This window comes from Podarcis liolepis (genome assembly GCF_965112155.1).
Source record: "Podarcis liolepis genome assembly, chromosome: 10".
Taxonomy (NCBI): domain Eukaryota; kingdom Metazoa; phylum Chordata; class Lepidosauria; order Squamata; family Lacertidae; genus Podarcis; species Podarcis liolepis.
The window spans coordinates 50,740,235-50,761,852 of NC_139562.1; the positions used below are offsets into that span (position 1 = coordinate 50,740,235).

The following is a 21,618-nucleotide window of genomic DNA, read 5'->3' on the forward strand; positions in this document are numbered from 1 at the left end:
GTAGAGCCAAAGAGATATAATAAGAGGATATGATGTTGCGCAATGTGATTATATGTAAAACTAATAAAAATGATTTAAATAAATAAATAAATCTCACAACAAAGTTCTCTATTATCCAAAGAGACTCTTGGCTGCAAGAAGTCTTCCTGAATATTCCAAAATTTTACCCCACCAATGAATAAAATCCTTAGGTTGTCCAGACAAATCAGTCATGACTTGAACTTAAGGCCTAGTGGTTTCAGTGGGAACTAAGTTCAACTAACTTTGATTGCATACACACTATACCTTTAAAAAACATTTGAAGCATATTTCCCCCCTCAAAGAATTCTGGGTACTGTAGTTTGTTAAGGGTCACCGGGAACTGCAACTTTGTAAGGGACAAACTACAGTGTCCAGAATTCTTTGAGGGAAAGAATATGCTTTGAATATGCAATAAAGGTGTAGTTTGCACAAAGTCTTAATCTGAATCTGACAATTTCTTTCAATTTCAGACCTAAATTTCTCAGTATTTCACTGACAGTTATAGGGTTAAGAAAGCCTGTGGATGAATGAGGAATGGTTCACTTATATTTCTCCTCTGATGAAGTTGTAGAGTGTTTTTCCCATCCTCTATCAATATAGCTTTTAGATAGTTACTGGAACTTCTTGAGAGCAAAGCAAAGTCAAATTTTGGCTAACTTATAGCATACTTCCTAAGTAGCCTCATGGGCTCTAACACATGACAATGTTACACAATTGTGTTATTATCGAATTTTCCATCATCTTAGAAGAAATGGATTTCTATTTATTCTTTACATGAGTAATTCTGTAAAACACTGTTGTTATATTGTTCAAAGATAACACTGAAAGCAGCAGGAGAGAGGCAATTGAGTAATTTATCTCTCTTGAGAGGAATAAGACACGATTGGTCTCTCTGTACTGGCTGGCACAAATACTTCAACATCAATCTAATATTTGGAAACAAAGTATCTTTTATACTTTGTTTATGCCTTTTGCAAGGATACATCTCAAAATTTTTGGACTACAGAAACAGGTTCGCCTACAAAGGAACCAATAAGTAAAGCAGTCCCCATTTGCCTAATTTTATTATAACCATTTTTGTTTGTGTATATCCAAAATACTTTCATATTGTTGTTGTCTGACTCTTTGTGACCCCATGGACCAGAGCACGCCAGGCACTCCTGTCTTCCACTGCCTCCCGCAGTTTGGTCAAACTGTCAAACTCATATATGAATATATATATATATATATATATATATATATATATATATATATATGCAGGTTTTGGTGTCCTCGGGTGTCTTCCCGTGTAAAAGTTGGGGTGTCTAGGCGACGTTTCGACGAGGTCTCACTCGTCATCTTCAGGCTGGTGCTTTCGGCTTCTTGTTACTGGAACAGAGCGGGATCTCAGTGTTTGAGTTCCTATAAATACTGTAGAGGGGTGTGGTGTATTGCCTCAAAAGTTCTGGGCAGAGGGGAAGTTCCCAGGCTAGTGTTCTTTTCTTCTTTTGTTCCTTAATTACTTGAGGGATATCTTGAGTGATTTCTTGAGTGATATTCTGAGTACCACTTAGGTGGGTCATTAGGTGTGGATTAGTTGCTAAAGCCTTCGTGTCTTGACCTCTTGAATTTGTGAAGAGTTTTTCTGGGAAGATGGCTGTACTGCACTTAGTTGTGCTTTGGCTTGGCTTCGTGTATAGGGGCGAGCTGTGGTTTTGTGCCCTGTGCCAGCCAGATCTGTGTAGGGATTGCAGGGGGGTGCAGCATCCGGAGTTGCCACTATGGTTTGGTTACTGGATGGTGTCTGTAATTTATCTGTGGAGAGGGTCTGGGTTTGGGTCTGGTGTGGTTGATTGGTGGTGGCGTTCTGTGTGCCTCTGGATCTGGTGTCGGTTTTTGTGGGGAGGGCTAATTTCCAGATGTCTGGCAGGCGGGACGTGTCGTCACGCTTGTTCATGTTGTGAGGGTGTTTCTCTATCTCGATGGCTTCCATGATTATTCTCTTGTGGTGATGTTCCATGTTAAAGAGCAATTTGGAATCTGCAAAATTAATTTCGTGTCCTGTTTCTTTCATGTGTTGGAAAAGAGAGGAAGATTTTTCTTCTTTTTTGACGGCATTCTTGTGTTCTGCGATACGTGCATTTATTCGTCTGTTTGTTTGTCCAATGTACGTGGCTGGGCAGACTTTGCAGGGTATTTCATAGACCCCTTGGTTTTCCAACTGGATTTTATCTTTGGGGTTTCTGAGGATATTGGCTATTTTTTGGTTGGTGCAAAAGGCTGTTTTGATATTGTGTTTATGGAGGATTTTGCTAATTTTATCTGTAGTGCCCTTGATATAAGGAAGGAGGGCCATGCCATTGTTTTCTTCCGTGTCTTGGTTTTTGGGGGGTGTTTCTTTTTGGATTAGCTTCTTAACCCTGTTTTGCTGGTATCCATTGGCGATTAACACATTTGAGAGATTCTGTAACTCAGTTGTCAAGTGGTCTTTGTCAGCCAGGCGTTTGGTTCTGGAGATGAGGGTCTTGGCTACGGAGTTTATTTGTGCAGGGTGGTGGTGTGATTGAGCATGTAAGTAGCGGTTGGTGTGTGTTTTTTTCCGGTAGATAGTGTGTCCTAGGGAGCCATCAGGTTTTTTGTAGATTAGGACGTCAAGGAAGGGAAGCTGGTTGTTGGCTTCTATTTCCATAGTGAATTGTATTTTGGGGTGTAGGCTGTTGAGATGTGTGAGGAAGCTATCTAGTTTTTCTTTCCCGTGTGGCCAAATTACAAAGGTGTCGTCAACATATCTGAGCCAAAGTTTGGGTTTGTGTTCTGACTTGTCTAAAGCATTGGTTTCAAAGTGTTCCATGTACAGATTTGCGATGACCGGTGAGAGGGGTGATCCCATAGGTGCTCCTTCTATCTGTTTGTATCTTTGTCCATTGTGGATGAAGTACGTGTTGGTTAGGCAGTGGTTGGTCAGGTCCAGGATGTATTCGGGGGGATTGTATTTGTTTTGAATGGCTGTCAAGGCTTCATTAATGGGCACTTGTGTGAAGAGAGATACAACATCGAAGCTCACAAGTAGGTCATCGGGATGTAGGTTTTGCTTCTTTATTGTTTCTATGAACTGGAAGGAGTTTGTAACGTGTGAAGAGATGGATTCTGCATAGGGCTGAAGTTGCTTAGCGAGAAATTTAGCGAGATTTTGTAGAGGTGAGCCTATGGAGCTGACTATTGGTCTGAGTGGTGTTCCTTCTTTGTGTATCTTGGGGAGGCCGTAGAGTTTGGGGCATCTGGATGATTTTTCTCTGGGGATGATTCTTAGCTGGATTTCTTCACTAATAGGAGAGGCTTTTATTTTGGATTTGGTGGTTTTTTCCAGATAGGTGGTGGGATCTGTTTTTATAGGTTGGTAGGTAGGGTCTTGGAGTAGATTTGATAGTTTTGCTTGGTAGTCCGATGTGTTCATCACAACAGTGGCATTACCTTTGTCTGCTGGGAGAATGATTATGTTGTTGTCTTTCCTCAGGTTGGTGAGTGCTTTCTGTTCTTCTTTGTGTAAATTGCTTCTGGGTGGTTTGCTGGAGCAGAGGATGTTGGTGACTTCAAGTCTGATTTTATTGGCTTCATCTGGGTTGATTTTGGTTAGGCTAGCTTCGACTCCGCATATGATGTTTTCCGTGGGGATGCGTCTCGGGGTAACTGCAAAGTTGAAACCTTTGGAGAGTACTTTGGTTTCAGTTGAGGTGAGGATCCTGTCTGATATGTTATGTACTGTTTGTTTCATGGGTTGTTGTGGAGGGTGGCTGGGCTTCTGGCGTCTCTCTAGTTTGTGGAGTTTGTTGGTGTGTGTGTCTGTCTTATGTGAGGTCTCAGTTTCAGCTCTCCAGACGGCTAGTTGTTTGCATTTGTCCCAGAGTGCAGGGTGGATTTTGTTACAGAGTTTGAGGTGAAGAGTGAGCAGATCTTTGTTGGTTTGGTTTAGTAGGTATCTTTTCTTATGTAGTTCGTTTCTGATTAGGGATAGTTCAGTTCGTTTCAGGATCCTTTCGGTAGCTGGGGTTTTAGAGTGGAATTTAAGTTGGAAGCATGTGGGAATTAAGTTGTTGTCTCGGCAGTTGCGTAGGAACAAGAGATCACATAAGATGGTGGCTCTTCGGATTTCTAGTTTCTCGTAGGTTCTTGTCAGCTGGAAGGTTTCCTCCCCGTAGAGGTGAGATATTTGTTTTCGTAGATTTTCACGGGTACAGGAATGCAGGTTTTGGTGTCCTCGGGTGTCTTCCCGTGTAAAAGTTGGGGTGTCTAGGCGACGTTTCGACGAGGTCTCACTCGTCATCTTCAGGCTGGTGCTTTCGGCTTCTTGTTACTGGAACAGAGCGGGATCTCAGTGTTTGAGTTCCTATAAATACTGTAGAGGGGTGTGGTGTATTGCCTCAAAAGTTCTGGGCAGAGGGGAAGTTCCCAGGCTAGTGTTCTTTTCTTCTTTTGTTCCTTAATTACTTGAGGGATATCTTGAGTGATTTCTTGAGTGATATTCTGAGTACCACTTAGGTGGGTCATTAGGTGTGGATTAGTTGCTAAAGCCTTCGTGTCTTGACCTCTTGAATTTGTGAAGAGTTTTTCTGGGAAGATGGCTGTACTGCACTTAGTTGTGCTTTGGCTTGGCTTCGTGTATAGGGGCGAGCTGTGGTTTTGTGCCCTGTGCCAGCCAGATCTGTGTAGGGATTGCAGGGGGGTGCAGCATCCGGAGTTGCCACTATGGTTTGGTTACTGGATGGTGTCTGTAATTTATCTGTGGAGAGGGTCTGGGTTTGGGTCTGGTGTGGTTGATTGGTGGTGGCGTTCTGTGTGCCTCTGGATCTGGTGTCGGTTTTTGTGGGGAGGGCTAATTTCCAGATGTCTGGCAGGCGGGACGTGTCGTCACGCTTGTTCATGTTGTGAGGGTGTTTCTCTATCTCGATGGCTTCCATGATTATTCTCTTGTGGTGATGTTCCATGTTAAAGAGCAATTTGGAATCTGCAAAATTAATTTCGTGTCCTGTTTCTTTCATGTGTTGGAAAAGAGAGGAAGATTTTTCTTCTTTTTTGACGGCATTCTTGTGTTCTGCGATACGTGCATTTATTCGTCTGTTTGTTTGTCCAATGTACGTGGCTGGGCAGACTTTGCAGGGTATTTCATAGACCCCTTGGTTTTCCAACTGGATTTTATCTTTGGGGTTTCTGAGGATATTGGCTATTTTTTGGTTGGTGCAAAAGGCTGTTTTGATATTGTGTTTATGGAGGATTTTGCTAATTTTATCTGTAGTGCCCTTGATATAAGGAAGGAGGGCCATGCCATTGTTTTCTTCCGTGTCTTGGTTTTTGGGGGGTGTTTCTTTTTGGATTAGCTTCTTAACCCTGTTTTGCTGGTATCCATTGGCGATTAACACATTTGAGAGATTCTGTAACTCAGTTGTCAAGTGGTCTTTGTCAGCCAGGCGTTTGGTTCTGGAGATGAGGGTCTTGGCTACGGAGTTTATTTGTGCAGGGTGGTGGTGTGATTGAGCATGTAAGTAGCGGTTGGTGTGTGTTTTTTTCCGGTAGATAGTGTGTCCTAGGGAGCCATCAGGTTTTTTGTAGATTAGGACGTCAAGGAAGGGAAGCTGGTTGTTGGCTTCTATTTCCATAGTGAATTGTATTTTGGGGTGTAGGCTGTTGAGATGTGTGAGGAAGCTATCTAGTTTTTCTTTCCCGTGTGGCCAAATTACAAAGGTGTCGTCAACATATCTGAGCCAAAGTTTGGGTTTGTGTTCTGACTTGTCTAAAGCATTGGTTTCAAAGTGTTCCATGTACAGATTTGCGATGACCGGTGAGAGGGGTGATCCCATAGGTGCTCCTTCTATCTGTTTGTATCTTTGTCCATTGTGGATGAAGTACGTGTTGGTTAGGCAGTGGTTGGTCAGGTCCAGGATGTATTCGGGGGGATTGTATTTGTTTTGAATGGCTGTCAAGGCTTCATTAATGGGCACTTGTGTGAAGAGAGATACAACATCGAAGCTCACAAGTAGGTCATCGGGATGTAGGTTTTGCTTCTTTATTGTTTCTATGAACTGGAAGGAGTTCATAGAAACAATATGTTCATAGAACATATTGTTCATAGAAACAATATGTTCATATGTTCCAGTTCATAGAAACAATAAAGAAGCAAAACCTACATCCCGATGACCTACTTGTGAGCTTCGATGTTGTATCTCTCTTCACACAAGTGCCCATTAATGAAGCCTTGACAGCCATTCAAAACAAATACAATCCCCCCGAATACATCCTGGACCTGACCAACCACTGCCTAACCAACACGTACTTCATCCACAATGGACAAAGATACAAACAGATAGAAGGAGCACCTATGGGATCACCCCTCTCACCGGTCATCGCAAATCTGTACATGGAACACTTTGAAACCAATGCTTTAGACAAGTCAGAACACAAACCCAAACTTTGGCTCAGATATGTTGACGACACCTTTGTAATTTGGCCACACGGGAAAGAAAAACTAGATAGCTTCCTCACACATCTCAACAGCCTACACCCCAAAATACAATTCACTATGGAAATAGAAGCCAACAACCAGCTTCCCTTCCTTGACGTCCTAATCTACAAAAAACCTGATGGCTCCCTAGGACACACTATCTACCGGAAAAAAACACACACCAACCGCTACTTACATGCTCAATCACACCACCACCCTGCACAAATAAACTCCGTAGCCAAGACCCTCATCTCCAGAACCAAACGCCTGGCTGACAAAGACCACTTGACAACTGAGTTACAGAATCTCTCAAATGTGTTAATCGCCAATGGATACCAGCAAAACAGGGTTAAGAAGCTAATCCAAAAAGAAACACCCCCCAAAAACCAAGACACGGAAGAAAACAATGGCATGGCCCTCCTTCCTTATATCAAGGGCACTACAGATAAAATTAGCAAAATCCTCCATAAACACAATATCAAAACAGCCTTTTGCACCAACCAAAAAATAGCCAATATCCTCAGAAACCCCAAAGATAAAATCCAGTTGGAAAACCAAGGGGTCTATGAAATACCCTGCAAAGTCTGCCCAGCCACGTACATTGGACAAACAAACAGACGAATAAATGCACGTATCGCAGAACACAAGAATGCCGTCAAAAAAGAAGAAAAATCTTCCTCTCTTTTCCAACACATGAAAGAAACAGGACACGAAATTAATTTTGCAGATTCCAAATTGCTCTTTAACATGGAACATCACCACAAGAGAATAATCATGGAAGCCATCGAGATAGAGAAACACCCTCACAACATGAACAAGCGTGACGACACGTCCCGCCTGCCAGACATCTGGAAATTAGCCCTCCCCACAAAAACCGACACCAGATCCAGAGGCACACAGAACGCCACCACCAATCAACCACACCAGACCCAAACCCAGACCCTCTCCACAGATAAATTACAGACACCATCCAGTAACCAAACCATAGTGGCAACTCCGGATGCTGCACCCCCCTGCAATCCCTACACAGATCTGGCTGGCACAGGGCACAAAACCACAGCTCGCCCCTATACACGAAGCCAAGCCAAAGCACAACTAAGTGCAGTACAGCCATCTTCCCAGAAAAACTCTTCACAAATTCAAGAGGTCAAGACACGAAGGCTTTAGCAACTAATCCACACCTAATGACCCACCTAAGTGGTACTCAGAATATCACTCAAGAAATCACTCAAGATATCCCTCAAGTAATTAAGGAACAAAAGAAGAAAAGAACACTAGCCTGGGAACTTCCCCTCTGCCCAGAACTTTTGAGGCAATACACCACACCCCTCTACAGTATTTATAGGAACTCAAACACTGAGATCCCGCTCTGTTCCAGTAACAAGAAGCCGAAAGCACCAGCCTGAAGATGACGAGTGAGACCTCGCCGAAACGTCGCCTAGACACCCCAACTTTTACACGGGAAGACACCCGAGGACACCAAAACCTGCATTCCTGTACCCGTGAAAATCTACGAAAACATATATATATATATATATATATATATCACAGTCTATGGCAGGGGTTTTTTCCCAGCAGGAACTCAGTTACTGCAACTTTCAGGTAGGTGCCATTGCCATTATAAGAGAACAAGCTGAGTTCTAGCACCTCTTTTTCTAGAAAAATAGCACTGGTCTTACAATTGCATGGAATTGTAAGCTCTGAGTGGTACTCAGAGAAAACCCAAATAGCTTCCAACAAATGTTTGGATAGAGTCCACAACAATGAGAGCATATTCTTCCTCCTCTCCCCACTCTTCACATGTTGTAGAAAGGGATAAACAGAACAGAGTTTCATTGACCCTTGTATAAAGCTGATTGGAAGAAGATGCAGAACAGACAAAAGAAAGTATTTTTCCACACTGTGTATAAGCTCTCTGGGGAACTTGCCACCGCAAGAGTCTACAATACATATGCACACTAGCAATTCAGAAATATGTTTCATGGTGTCCATTTTAACCCCTGAACTTATCGTCAACTTTGTTACACATAAAGTAGATTTCGTATTGCTATGTTACAGTTGAATAAAACCAACATTGTGTGTGTTCAAATCAGTGTCACCCTAGTTGCTCTTTGAAACCAGCTTCAGTGCAGATTATCCCTGTGGCATTTACAAGGGGCTTTGCAGGCTATTGAGTGGGCCTGCAGACCCCACTTTTGGCAAGGAGCTGCATCACCCACAGCTGACTTCATATATGATGTCAGGTTAAGTCAGGTAGCTGAGGCTTGGCTGGAACAGCTTCATGAGTGAAATGAAGATTGTCAGGCCTAATTAGGCTTGCAGACTGGAATTTGTACACTGCTGCATTAGGGTCTCTTAAAAACATTTCAGTTTTGGTGGGTAGTTAAGCTGCAGCTGAGTGTGGTTTGTTCTACTGTAACTTATGGGTGAGCTGGGAGTCTGGTGGATTTTTATAATATTTCATTTAAGTAGTCTGTTGTTGCTTCTGTTTTCTGTACACAGCTTAGAGATAATTTTTATATATTAAGCAGTATAGAAATTGAGTCATCATCAATCAACTTATGCTATTTATTGTTATTGTCTTACTTATGTGTTGAATTTTTTTACTATTAATAGACCTTTGGTTTAATTAGCTTTGCATCTATATAGATATGAATGGAATTATTCTTTCCAATGATGGAAGTTTCCAACAATATATCCAATAGATTGATTTCCCAAACAGGTGTGACCACTGTATCAGCTACCTTGAGCACCAAAAACACATGAAATCATACTGTTGCTGCTGGAAGATTAAAGTGCCTGTGTTTGACATGTCATAAGTTACAGAACTGTACTCTAAAAGAAGAGTGGCTATCATCCAAGCTAGGATTAAACTCTGTGATGAATAGTGTTACAAAGCTACAAATATGGTGGCTACATCTAGGAATGATTCATAGTAGGGAAAGTTCAATATATTAAAATAGCAAAATCTTAACATCCCCCTTAAGATGCTTTTGTTGACAGAAAAAAAGAGGTGATCAGAAAACAGAAAGTTAGGGGAGATAACCTCAGAACAACTCCCTAATAAACGAGATAAGTAAAGAGAAATCAAGTTCCTCAATCTCCTATTTAACATTAGTAATAAGGAATGCAAAATTTCCCATATTTTATATGTTTTAAATTTCCTTCTATAACTCTAGTGGTCCTAATTATTCATTTAGTAAATTGACTTCATGGAAATATTAAACACTGACACAGCAGTAAAGGGGTTAATTGCAAGGACTATTTGTTTAATTAGAAGTTTAAGCATGAACAGACAACAATTCAAGACACAATGGGAAAGAGATCTTGGTGTGACAATTGAGAAACAAAAACAAGATATATTGTGCTTTTCAGTGAAAAGAGTATTGTTAAGTTTGCCGGTGTAAGAGGCACTACATAAGTTACTGTTTCAATGGTATCTGACACCCACTAGGCTGAATAAGATGTTTTCAAGAACACAATTTAAATGTTAGAAACGTAGCGTTCATCATACAGATGTCATCAATATTTGGTGGGAATGTCAGATATGTCATAATTATTGAATTCACATTTTAACAACCAATACAGACACTGCAGGATACAGCATGAGTTTTAAAGCAGAATAACTTTATAGAAAAGTATTCTGAATAGCTGTGCATCTTTAATAATGAATCTATTTATGCAAGAATGGTCTGGGAGCAACATTAGGCAAAAATAAAGCCCCCATCAAAAAGGGAATTATTTTTTAAATGTATTGAAGAAGCCAGGATACACAGGAAAAAGTGATATTCCATTAAAAAAAATCATATAGCTGGTAGTCAGGCTTGCTTTCTAAAATAGAGGAATGCTAACTGTGGCATATGAATGTCAAACAATCCTTTTATTTATCTTCCCCAACCCCTTTTCCCTCCATAGAATTATCTTTGAATTATAATTTTTTTAAAAAATCAAATGTCATTTTGCTTGGCATTTTTAAACACTCGTTTAAATATACAGTGGATTAAAACAAGGAGAAAGTAAGGAATGCTCATAAACAGGCATCACACACAAAAATGAAAAAATGCCCCTTTCACTGAGTTTTGTTTTGCATGATGGCCATTACCCATCATCATTATTATCAATCTAAGGAAGTGCTTGTTTTTCATGTCTGCTTATTAAGCATTCATTTTCCTCTATTTTTTAAAAAAATAGAACTTTCAGGATTTATTGATGTCCAAGTCAAAGGGTTGTTTGTTTGTTTGTTTATTCACTTACTCTTTTTATTCTTATTTAAACTATATATAAATACCAAAGCTACCTAAGAGGTGTACATAAAAAATTAAAAGCATACAATACATAAAAATTTAAAAGCATACAATACATAAAAATTTAAAAGCATACAATGGATAAAATTTGTTCAAAAACCAATTCACTTTATTTAAATCCCTGCTAAAATAGAAAGGCCTTTGTCAAGTGCCTGAAGTTCAATAGAGCTATTTCCCTCAACAGCTATTCCCCTTACAGAGCTACAATTCCCAGATTTAGATGGGAAGTGGGCTAAACAGTTAAACAATTCTGATAATGTAAGGGCCATTGCACTTAATTCTACAAAATGAAGTATAAATGGATTTCCAAGCAACAACTAGAATCCCTATGTAAATTGAGAAGTGCAACCCATTTTGATAATATTGTATACTCCATGTTGCATCAACACCATGAGGAGTTGGATAAAGAAGTCGGATAAGGAACATATATTTTACTAGATTCAGTATCTTTTCACCAGAATTACCAAGGTTGCTTTGGATGCTTACAAAAAGAAAAGAAAAAAAGCTTAATGTCACATCTGAATCTATCAGAGAACTCTAAATGGCAGTAGACAAGCAGAGACACATTAATTTGTCATTTCTTAGCACCAATTAGTAATTAAATGGTTGGTTTAGGGGCTAATTGAATTTTCCATGTGCTGCTTAGCATCACTTCAAAGCCATTATGGGATTTAAAATACAGGCCCATGTCGTATTTTCAGATGCCTGAAGATATGCAAGCAATTTTAGAAGACCGATCTTTTTGTCAAGGTGGCTGCTAAACCATAGTTTAGCACAACAAGGTCAAGACATAACAATTTACAGGTTTTCACATTCCTACCTCCTTCTCCTCCACCATGGCCATGAGACATTGGGAAGCTTTTCCTTCCTGTAACCATTAACCATTTTTTACAGTGTCCCTAAACTAAACAATGTTGATTATGGTTTGCTTAAACAAGTCAGCTTCTTAAGAACAGAAAAGAGTTCTAGCCCATCTAGTCCAGCATCTTGTTCTCACCATGGCCAACCAGATGCCTTTGGGAAGTCCATAAGCAGGAGCTGAGCACTGTTGGTTTCTGCTTTCTTCACTGTGCAGCGAAGTGCTTGTCACGGGACAATGTTTTGCATTCCACAGTCAGAGTACTGTTGGGTTTCCCACGGGAATGGGAGACTGGATGTGACGTACACTGGTTTCCTGTTTTTCACTCTTCTCTTGGTGTTTTTTGTTCCAAGGAGAAGGAGGTTGCTTCTCTGCTCCCGCAGAGGCAAGATGCATGTTTGTAATCTCTCAACATTGAAGTAAAAATAAAGCAAAGTTAAGCATGTGGCACGTACTGCTCATCCTTTCGCTGTGTACAGGACTCTGCAAATACAACATTTTTGGTTATGGGCCCAGAAAAACGCAGTCAAACTGAAGGATGGACTCCAGAACAAAAAACACCAAGAGAAGAGTGAAAAACAGGAAACCAGTGTACGTCACATCCAGTCTCCCATTCCCGTGGGAAACCCAACAGTACTCTGACTGGAATGCAAAACATTGTCCCGTGACAAGCACTTCGCTGCACAGTGAAGAAAGCAGAAACCAACAAGCACAACAGCTGTCTCCCCGGAAGTAGCTGTATATCTTAGCTATTCTGGCTAGTAACCACTAGCCTTACACTCCATTGCCCATCGGCTTAAGCTGGATAATTTCCAAAGAACCTTAGTTAAAATTGACCACCATATTTTGGTTTTGGGCAACAGGGCAAGCTGCAATTAATCTAAACCAGAAAACCCCCCAGAAATCCTTCATACATATGCATCTTATTCTCATCAGGCTAAACAAGGGATGTCAAAATCAGCTTCATTTGCTGTCACAGTGACATTACATATCCAAATTTTACTGACTGCATGATGGTGTCACTGTTACTAGAAAGAAGGTACACTGGAAACAAAACACACACACACAAAACAACGTGACAAAAGCCACAGCTGATTAAGGCTACAAACAGCAACAAACTAGTGTTACACAATTATGGTTTTTGATATCATTCAGGTAACATTTTATCCATCTTCAAAGCTTCCTTCTGCACCAAAAATATTTATTATGAACATCTGGCATAGTCCTACGATTAATGCATCTTTCCTCACAAAATTACCATTCATTGTAGTTTACTCTGTTTTGATTGAAAGTATTTTGTGATTTAGACTACGAACTACAGCCAGCCCCTATCTGGTTTAAACTATCAAGTTGTAAATTAATATGGTGCCACATAGTGATCCTAATGGTATTGAATTATCTGAATCTTTTATATAATGGATGGAAAACCAAATAAGAGATACAGTCGGTTAAAATTCAAAAAGAAACTATGTGAAAGGAAGGTCAGATGTCTCCGATCGAACACCGAATCTAGATAACCCCTACTACAAAAAGGCCCTGTTAGACAAATGTGCTATGAAGTCTTTCTGCTTATTTGTTGTTTAGTTTATTCGACTTCCAGCCCATTATACCTCAGGGGTTCATGAAAATCAACAGGGTGTGTTTTTTTACCCTGTCCCTTTTCTTAATCCAAAAATGAGTGTGAATTAGTGATGTATCAAACATCACCATTACCCTGTGGGATAGCTCAGTTGGTAGAGCATGAGACTCTTAATCTCAGGGTCATGGGTTGAACCCCACATTGGGTAAAAAGAGTCCTGCATTGCAGGGGGCTAGACAAAATGATGCTTGTGGTCTCTTCCAACTCTACATTTCTGTGATTCTACGGTTCTATGAAACTTGACCCACCAATTTAATGAGACTTTTCACTTCCATGAAAGTGGTAGCCATTTCTCCTGATTCTTTGGAACACGCAGGGGCGTTGACTCTTCCCAGGGCTTCTTTTCATCTGGAACTCACCAGAACTCAGTTCCAGCACCATTGCCATTATAAGAGAACAAGAAAGGTGTTCGTGGTGAGTTCCGGCACTCCCCCCCCTTGAAAAAATAGCACTGACTCTTCCTATAATCATAATCACTATGAAGCTGGCCAAGGGGAGCATGAATCTTCCTCCTTTTAACTTTTAAAACCCAATCCTTGTGTGTTCTGCAGCCTCCCTTGCCAGCATATTCCCTGGAAAGCACAGGGTGGTCATTAAATCATGATCTCTTCCTACATGCATTCCATGTACACATGCTAGATGAGGGTGGGGAGTGCCTGCAGTGTGCTAGAGGGCAGGTCATGGATTCTTTTAATGTTCAAAGAAAGAACACTCACATCCCTCAGATACACTGCGGATAACGTTGCTGGATTCCTATCAGGCTCAGCCAGCATGGATGGTGATCAGGGAATGATCGGGCCTGTAGTCCAAAAACATCTGTAGGGCCGATATTAATAATTAGTTTCCTGACAGATAAATATACATTTTTCTAAGTCTTCAATTTAAACTTTTCTAGATTTCTTTCTAGAAGTTATGCTCTCATTATTACTAGAGGGGGGAAAGAGGTTGACTTGCAGTGCTTCATTCCTGGTTGTTGTTTTTTTACATCAATTTTATTATTTGGGTCAACATTCAGAAAGAGGTAGATAAGACATGATGCAGTACATAAGCATATAGAAGAATCTTAATTGTATGAATTACAGTGGAACCTCGGGTTGCGGACATAATCTGTGACGGAGGCACATCCATAACCCACAGCATTTGCATCCTGAAGCATCGCATCTGCGCAGGCGCTTGCGCAATTTGGCGCTTCTGCGCATGTGCGAGCAGCGAAACCCGGAAGTAACTTGTTCTGGTACTTTCGGGTTTCCCTTGGTCTGCAACCCGAAAACATGTAATCTGAAGTATCTGCAACATGAGGTATGACTGTATGAATAAATCTATCTCTTCAAAGTGGTGAGGAGAAGATGATTTATTCACTCAAGGACTATGCTTTATAAACTTAAATCTCTCCTAAGTCAAGAAAAAAAATCTATTTCAATCAGCTACATGCTGGGAACAGATGATTTATGTAGCCGTTTCCAAAGATTTCTTCTCAAAGGTAAACTAATAAAAAAGGAAAATCAGATTACAGTCTATGATGGGGTGGATTTTTATTAGAAAATATACTACCTTGTTGTCCAGTATCATCTTTGTAATATTGTCTAATGCTGCAAGCTTTACAGATCAAGATAAGAGGTAGCAAAAGAGAATAGAATGTTTTTGGGTGTGTCACTGTCCCCATGGAGATTCCACTGCAATTAGTTGCCAGATAGCTGCACATCCATTGAGAAGTTACCACGTGGTTAAAGACCTGGACCACAATTCTCGTATTTCTATTGAATGGTTTCCTGGAAGAGCAGGCAAGGACAATCACCTTCTGTAACTATGACATCAGGTGACAACTTCATGAAGCCGTCAGATGACAGTGCCCTTTTCAAGGGGCTCACTGCAAACCCCACGGCCACATTTTTTTCTGTGTACAATTACACAAGAAGTGACGTCACACCACCACTTCCAGGGGCTTTTTTTAGTCAAAAGTTTTCAACAAACACAGTAAGGGCCACACTTTCTAGTTACTGGGATATTTGGTGGTTTAAAAGAAAGATATCATGAGGAAAGCCCTTGGACTACCCTGTAAGTTCTTCAGATCAATTTCAATCTGTTAAGAGCAGGTGGCTTTTATTAGGATTTTTCCTATAATTTCTACACGGAGTTGGGATGGGATAGACTTGCTGGTAGTGGGCCAGATCAAGGCTGTTTCATCCACCCCTGATTGCAAAGCTGTAGAGCTACCACAGAGGATGCCTTCTTTCTTGTTCCTGCCAGTTTAACTGCTCCTGGAGCTGGAAAAACAATAAATTCCTGATCTGACCATCTGGCTCCCAAAGGTACTCAGGCAGACACATTCTGGACCAGTAGAAGTTTACAAGCCATCTTTAAAGACAGACAAGTGTACAGTATATTTCATTCCTACTATTACATAAAAAATAAAAGCAGTGTAAAATATATAGCCTACATAAACAGATTTTAGCTGCTACTTGTCTGGCACTGAAATGATATCAAGGCGAACCTCTCTGTTGAGGGCATTACACAGCTAGGGTGCCACCATTGAAAAAGTCCTTCTCTAGTTTCCACCTACTGCACCTTACCTGAGAGTGGCAACTAGAAAACAAGATTTCTACCCACTGCAGAACTTTTCACCCTACTTCTTGGCCTTTGGCAACACTCTTCTGTAGTTTTCCTGTTTCCTGAGACCCGTTCTCATTCAGCTGCCTAATCTTGCTCAAGTTGCTATGTGATAGACAATGTGGAATTTTACTTCCAGTCAAACTGAATTCCCTCACATATTTTTTTTATCAAAATCCATGTTCCGTTTCATTTTCTAAACAACTTAGTCTGATTTGGACATGCTCAGTCAAACTTCCAAGTCACTCCTTAGCCACTGAATTCCTTAGCTGGATATCCTTAATACAGTTGTATATAAAGGAAACTGCTTTTTTCAAAACACTTCTTAGACCTGAGCTAATTGAGAATACTGTGTAGATGTAGTAGCATGTCGCGCGCGCGCACACACACACACATAGAGAGAGAGAGAGACAGAGAGAGAGACAGACAGAGAGAGAGACATTTTCTATTGTGCATTACACAATTTTTGCTTCAGAAATCCCTATGTTCATGAAATTCCTTGGAGAGGTACCTCATCATTTATTAATCAAAAAACTACAAGATAAAGGCACAGGTATTAGGGGATACATCCCTGTACTCAAAATGAAATATATCAGTCTTCTGGGAGAGTTAGTAGAGATCTCACTCTTTATGCCTTAGCCTGCCTTGGTTCTTTCTCTGGAGGCAGAGAATGGACTATACTGTTAGTAGCCCGTGGATTTTATACACTTTCAAATATATTTTAGTCATTATGGAAGTAGTCCAACTTGTATCTCATTTTGAAACGAACTCATGTCCCATAAGCAAAAAGCCAGCTATTAGATGAGAAAGGTATGGTGCCACTAAGATAGGCTCCAAATGAATTAAAGCTGTTTTAACAAACAAATCTATGGATCCGACCAGCCTCTAAAAGAGAATTATTGATGCTGTGGGAATCAACAATAAGAGCAGAACCAAAGATCTCTTCTATGTCTTACATGTCATAAATATTAAACAAATGCTGTATGTTACAATGAAGACTGAATATGATTTTTCTTTAAACCTTTCTCCCCAATGGACTCTGGTATGCATTATAAAATACTTGTTACAAAGCTATCAAGTTTGATGGGCAAGGATTATTATTATATTTATTTATATCCCGCTCATTTCCCTGACAGGGGCTGTAAGTGGCTTACAAATAAAACAGAAATAGCTAAAAACAGGAAAAAACATTAAAAAACAATTAAACATTAACAGAATTAAAACTATCTATCTGATTAAAACATTTAGATCATTACAAAAATGATTCCCACATCCACACACCATCCTCTCATTCATCATTGGTCACAAAGACTTTACCAAATCTCACCTTCATCAAACACCCACTGCATTCAGGTCTGAAATGGAGGTACAGAACAGTCTCTTCAACTCCCGATTCAGATGTTGTGACTCAGGGGGAGAAGTTAATGAGGCAATATGGACTAATAAAATTAACAGGCTAAACTTCACACAGTAAAATTCTGGGCGGGCACAATATGTGGAGGGATAGCTGTCACTTGATATTCAATACACTATGGCTGTGTTCAGTTGTAATGACTTGGTGTTGCATCAGTGAACCTAGAATTTGTCCCTTCCATTTCCACTTCCACCCATAATGCTGCTGCAAGGAGACTGGAAGATTTCACTTCCATTTTTAGCTAACTGCTGTTTACTGTTGCGTCCAAACCAGGAAAAATTGTGCTTAGTCTTAACCAGTGGCTTTTTTTTAAAGAAAAAAAGGTGCTGGTACTCACCATGAAGTTGTTACAGTAAGTGCCATACTTTTAACATGGGGGGGGGGAGTGCTGGTACTGAGTACCCTTGAGAACCCTCAGAAAAAAAAGGGCTGGTCTTAACCATGGTTAGTGAAACAAGCCACCTTCATGCCATGGTTTATGGAGTTTTGTTCTCTTCCATGTAGCTATTCCAGTGGAAGATGGGGTTGGAGGGAAGCAAAAGCCCAAGGTCAAAGTTTAAGATTACATCTAAACCAGGTTTATACTGTCAAGAGCCAGCTGCTATTTCGTTCTTCTCTTGCCCATCTATCTAATTCCACATAGCAATTATGCACCCTTATTTTGCAACTTCATGCCACTGAATTTGTTTTCATCTTCTCTCCCTATGCTCTGAATTTTCATTGTGTTTCCCAAACGTTTTTGGGCAACGGCACACCTGTTTACCGGGAAAAAATCTCGCGGCACACCACCATTAAAGCCCCGCCCCGTGACGTCAGCGCGCAGCGTCACGCCGGGAGGGACGCACAAAAGTTAAAGTTTTTTCCCTTCCCCTTGCCGGGGTGGGAGGAGGCAGCAGAGCGAGGGATTGAGGGACGGCGGCAGCGGCTGTTGTGGTGGTGGCGGCGATAGCGGGCGGAGGAGGAGCCGTCGCCGGGAGTTGCTGCTGCTGCTGCTGCTGCTGCTGCTGCCCGGACATGCCGGCCTCCTCCTCCTCCGCTGTCTCGCGCGCCTCCCTTTTGCGCGCGCTGCCCCGCCGCTCGGCACCAGCACCGCGGAGCCGCCCCCGGCTCGACGCGGATCCTCGCCGCCGCCCCGCCTCTCGCCGCCCGACTCGCCCGCCTCCCTCCCACGGCACACCAGCCGGTGTCTCACGGCACACTAGTGTGCCGCGGAACACCGGTTGGGAAACACTGGATTAGTGCTTATGGTTAGGGACCCATCCATTTTACTTCTTGTCTTCAAAGCATTTTAGGCACTTTTATTCATGTATTGTTAATTATAACAACAACTACAAAGTAGGAAGAATTCCAGGAGAAAGGGGAAAGCAGGTGAAGTACCTTTGAGCTGGACTGTTTTCTTTACATTGGACCATCTACCACTGACTGGTCTGATGGCTTGCTATATTTTTACATTGTTCATTCTGATTTTATTAATGCATCTTGATTTTACTTGTCTGTTACTTTAGAAGGATTTGTATCTTAAAAGATGGAAGGATGATGGTACTGCTAATAATGGTATAACAACAACAAGTAGCAGCGCACAGAGAGAAAAACAAGAACTATGAACTTAACATAATCCTGACTTACCAAATGGTCCTCAGATGTTGCAGCCTAAAAGTTCTTTGTCCGTTGCAGCTATCTGGAACTGGATGAAGAGAGAGTACAGAAGTCAGAATCTACTGTATAATTCCATCCCAGTGCCATTATTTCAAACTCTCAAAATTTATTTTCTTCTCTACTCTCTTCTCTGTGATTTGCTCATGGCAGGAAATCAATACAATATTATTGCAGCTACATCCAGAGCTCATAGCTCTAGCTCTGCTAGCCAAAAAATAGTTAAAGCTCCTCGCCCGGAAATGAGTCATCTTGGATCATTTGTTGTCCTATCCCATGAAGCAATCTCTCTCATGGTATGAACCAGAAAGCAGCATCAAAATTAATGGCAATCATTTTGTTCCCACACATGTCTCCTAGTGACCACAGCCGGTTAAATTATGGCCACAACTTTGCTTAAAAGGTTTAGCAACAGAAACATTAAACACTCCCATTCTTCCTAAAAAGATACAGGGTGGCAGAAAATCAGGCCTTCCTGGATCTTCCAAACAGGATATCTGTTTCACATCAAAGATGGATCTCCTATTATTATTGAAACTCTGCCCTGGGACCCATCCAAACCCAACCACACTCCTAAAACACTGGATAGAGCAAAACTCATAAAGCACCGTAAGTTATTTCTTTCATGTAATGATTGTAAATTAAATCTTCATTAAGTCAATTTGCTGCTGATGCTAAGTGTTTCCTGCAAATGTACATTGCGACATTAAAGTACCAAAATATTTTCAACTGATACTTCAAATAGTTTGCAAATGAAGTAAAATAAAATATTTCCTCCCTGGAAGCAAATCATCGTACAAAATTTGCCTGAAATGTGTCCTGTTACATGTTCTGAAAGTCATATTTTCTCCTTGATGGCAAATATCTGGTGTCTGGTTAACTTTTGATATGCTTGGAAGAAACAGATTGTCTGCAGCTATCTCACAGGGATGGAGGGAGTGTGTCCCTGTTGATTCTTCTTGATCTCTCAATGGCTTTTGATACCATCAACCTGGTTACCTCCTGGAGCAGCTCAGAGGGTTGCAAGTGAGAAACACAGTGTTGTGGTGATTTCACTCCTGTTTGAGAGAATGGTACCAGAAGGTGTTGTTGGATGATTTCTACACCGACAACTGGCTTGTTGGGCTGTGGTGTCCTATAGGACTCCATTCTGTTTCTCCCAGTTGTTTAACATCTATGAAGCTACTGGAGGAAGTCAACTGAAGGTTTGGTGTGTGGGGCCATCAATATGCCGATGATACTCAGGTCTCCTTCTCTATCTCTGTCTCTAAATCAGATGAGGTTTTGCAAGTTGTTTGACCATGACTTACATAGCATTCACGTGGACAGAGGATGAAAATCTGTTGATGATGCCACAAACCCCTGCTGTAAAGCATGCTATGACTTGGACATGTGTTTTCAGTGTTGTGACATGAGTTTTCTAGAATTCTCTACCCATAGAAGTGAAGCAAATCCACGCATTGTTATGTTTTTGATGCTTGCTGAAAATCTTTCTCTTCTACCAAGTCTTCCCAGATTGGACTATTATATTTCTGTAGTTCATTCTTCCTGGTTTTTATATTCTTAATACTGTTATTGCTATTAGGTTTTATATTTTATTTCTGTACACTGTGTGAGTAATACTGCATGTAGAGTGGTTTATGCATTCTGAAATAAATCACTACTCCTGCCAGTATATTATACACAGGATCCCTGCCAGAAACACCATACATTAAAAGTACCTGCTATCACGATCCCTTTTTATCTTCCTGCTGCCACCATTAGGATTCAAATAAATAATACATTTATATAGCTTTCTCATTTAGTTGCTGGGTATAGGTGCGGGACAAGGCAGACCAGGAGATTAGGATGTGAACTCAAAATAAATTATTCACTTGAAGTCTTCACTTTCTTGTGGCACAATGGACCAGTGCATCTAGCTGTGAACCAGAAGGGTGGTGGTTGGAGCCCAACCAGAAATGGCTGTGGGCAGGATTCCTGTAATGCAGGGAGCTGGACTACACCCTTGGGATCTTTTCCAGTCTAAAAATCTATGATTCTATGGTTCTTCTCTCTGGTCAGTTTCTCTTCCCCACAGTTGCCTTTCAGACTTTACCAGGTCTTTTACAATAGTTCTTATCTTTGGTCAGGAATGCACTGTTTCTTCAAATCAACTGCCAATCACTAGCACACTGGCCTCTGCTCATCCCAAATAACTGCTCCAGGAGTCTTTCACCCCTCTTTGTAAACCTTCTTAGCATCTGCCATCGGTGATTTCAGCTTTCAAACACTGACTCCCTCCTTTGAAGAAGAAAAAAATACCAACCACCACTAGGATTTCTCAGTTCCCAGGTCCTCGCTGAACTCTCACTACGCCTTTGGCTGATGGTACTTCCAGATTCATTCTTTCTCAGACTTGTCCTTTGTTTTTGTTTTTCAGAGTTTCTTCATAAGTACCGATGAGCATCTCAAAAACTGCCTGGCTGTCTTATCAGACTCTCTGTCTCGTAAAAAGTGCTATTCTACTTTCTACATCTGGAACCCTCCAGTCAATTTCCAGGTTTTCACTGACCTATAATAATGGACTAGTAAGTTTAATTAATGTCCATGACAGGACACATACAGTATTCTCCCTTTTTTGTATTCTGCAGAATCATATAAATATGGGAA

At 40.9% G+C, this 21,618-nt stretch overlaps 1 protein-coding gene across 7 annotated transcripts in view; it reads right to left on the reverse strand.

Moving 5' to 3' along the window:
* The window catches only part of CNTN1 (contactin 1), a 171,550-nt gene that overhangs the window by 103,952 nt on the left and 45,980 nt on the right, over window positions 1–21,618 (reverse strand). For 5 of the 7 annotated variants that reach the window (XM_083463403.1, XM_083463407.1, XM_083463404.1 and 2 more), the window contains one exon: window positions 18,943–18,994. The exons of the other annotated variants lie outside the window; for them this stretch is intronic. The gene's annotated coding sequence lies outside the window, so the exon portion shown is untranslated. The remainder of the gene's footprint in view (window positions 1–18,942; window positions 18,995–21,618) is intronic. 7 annotated transcript variants of the gene reach the window in all.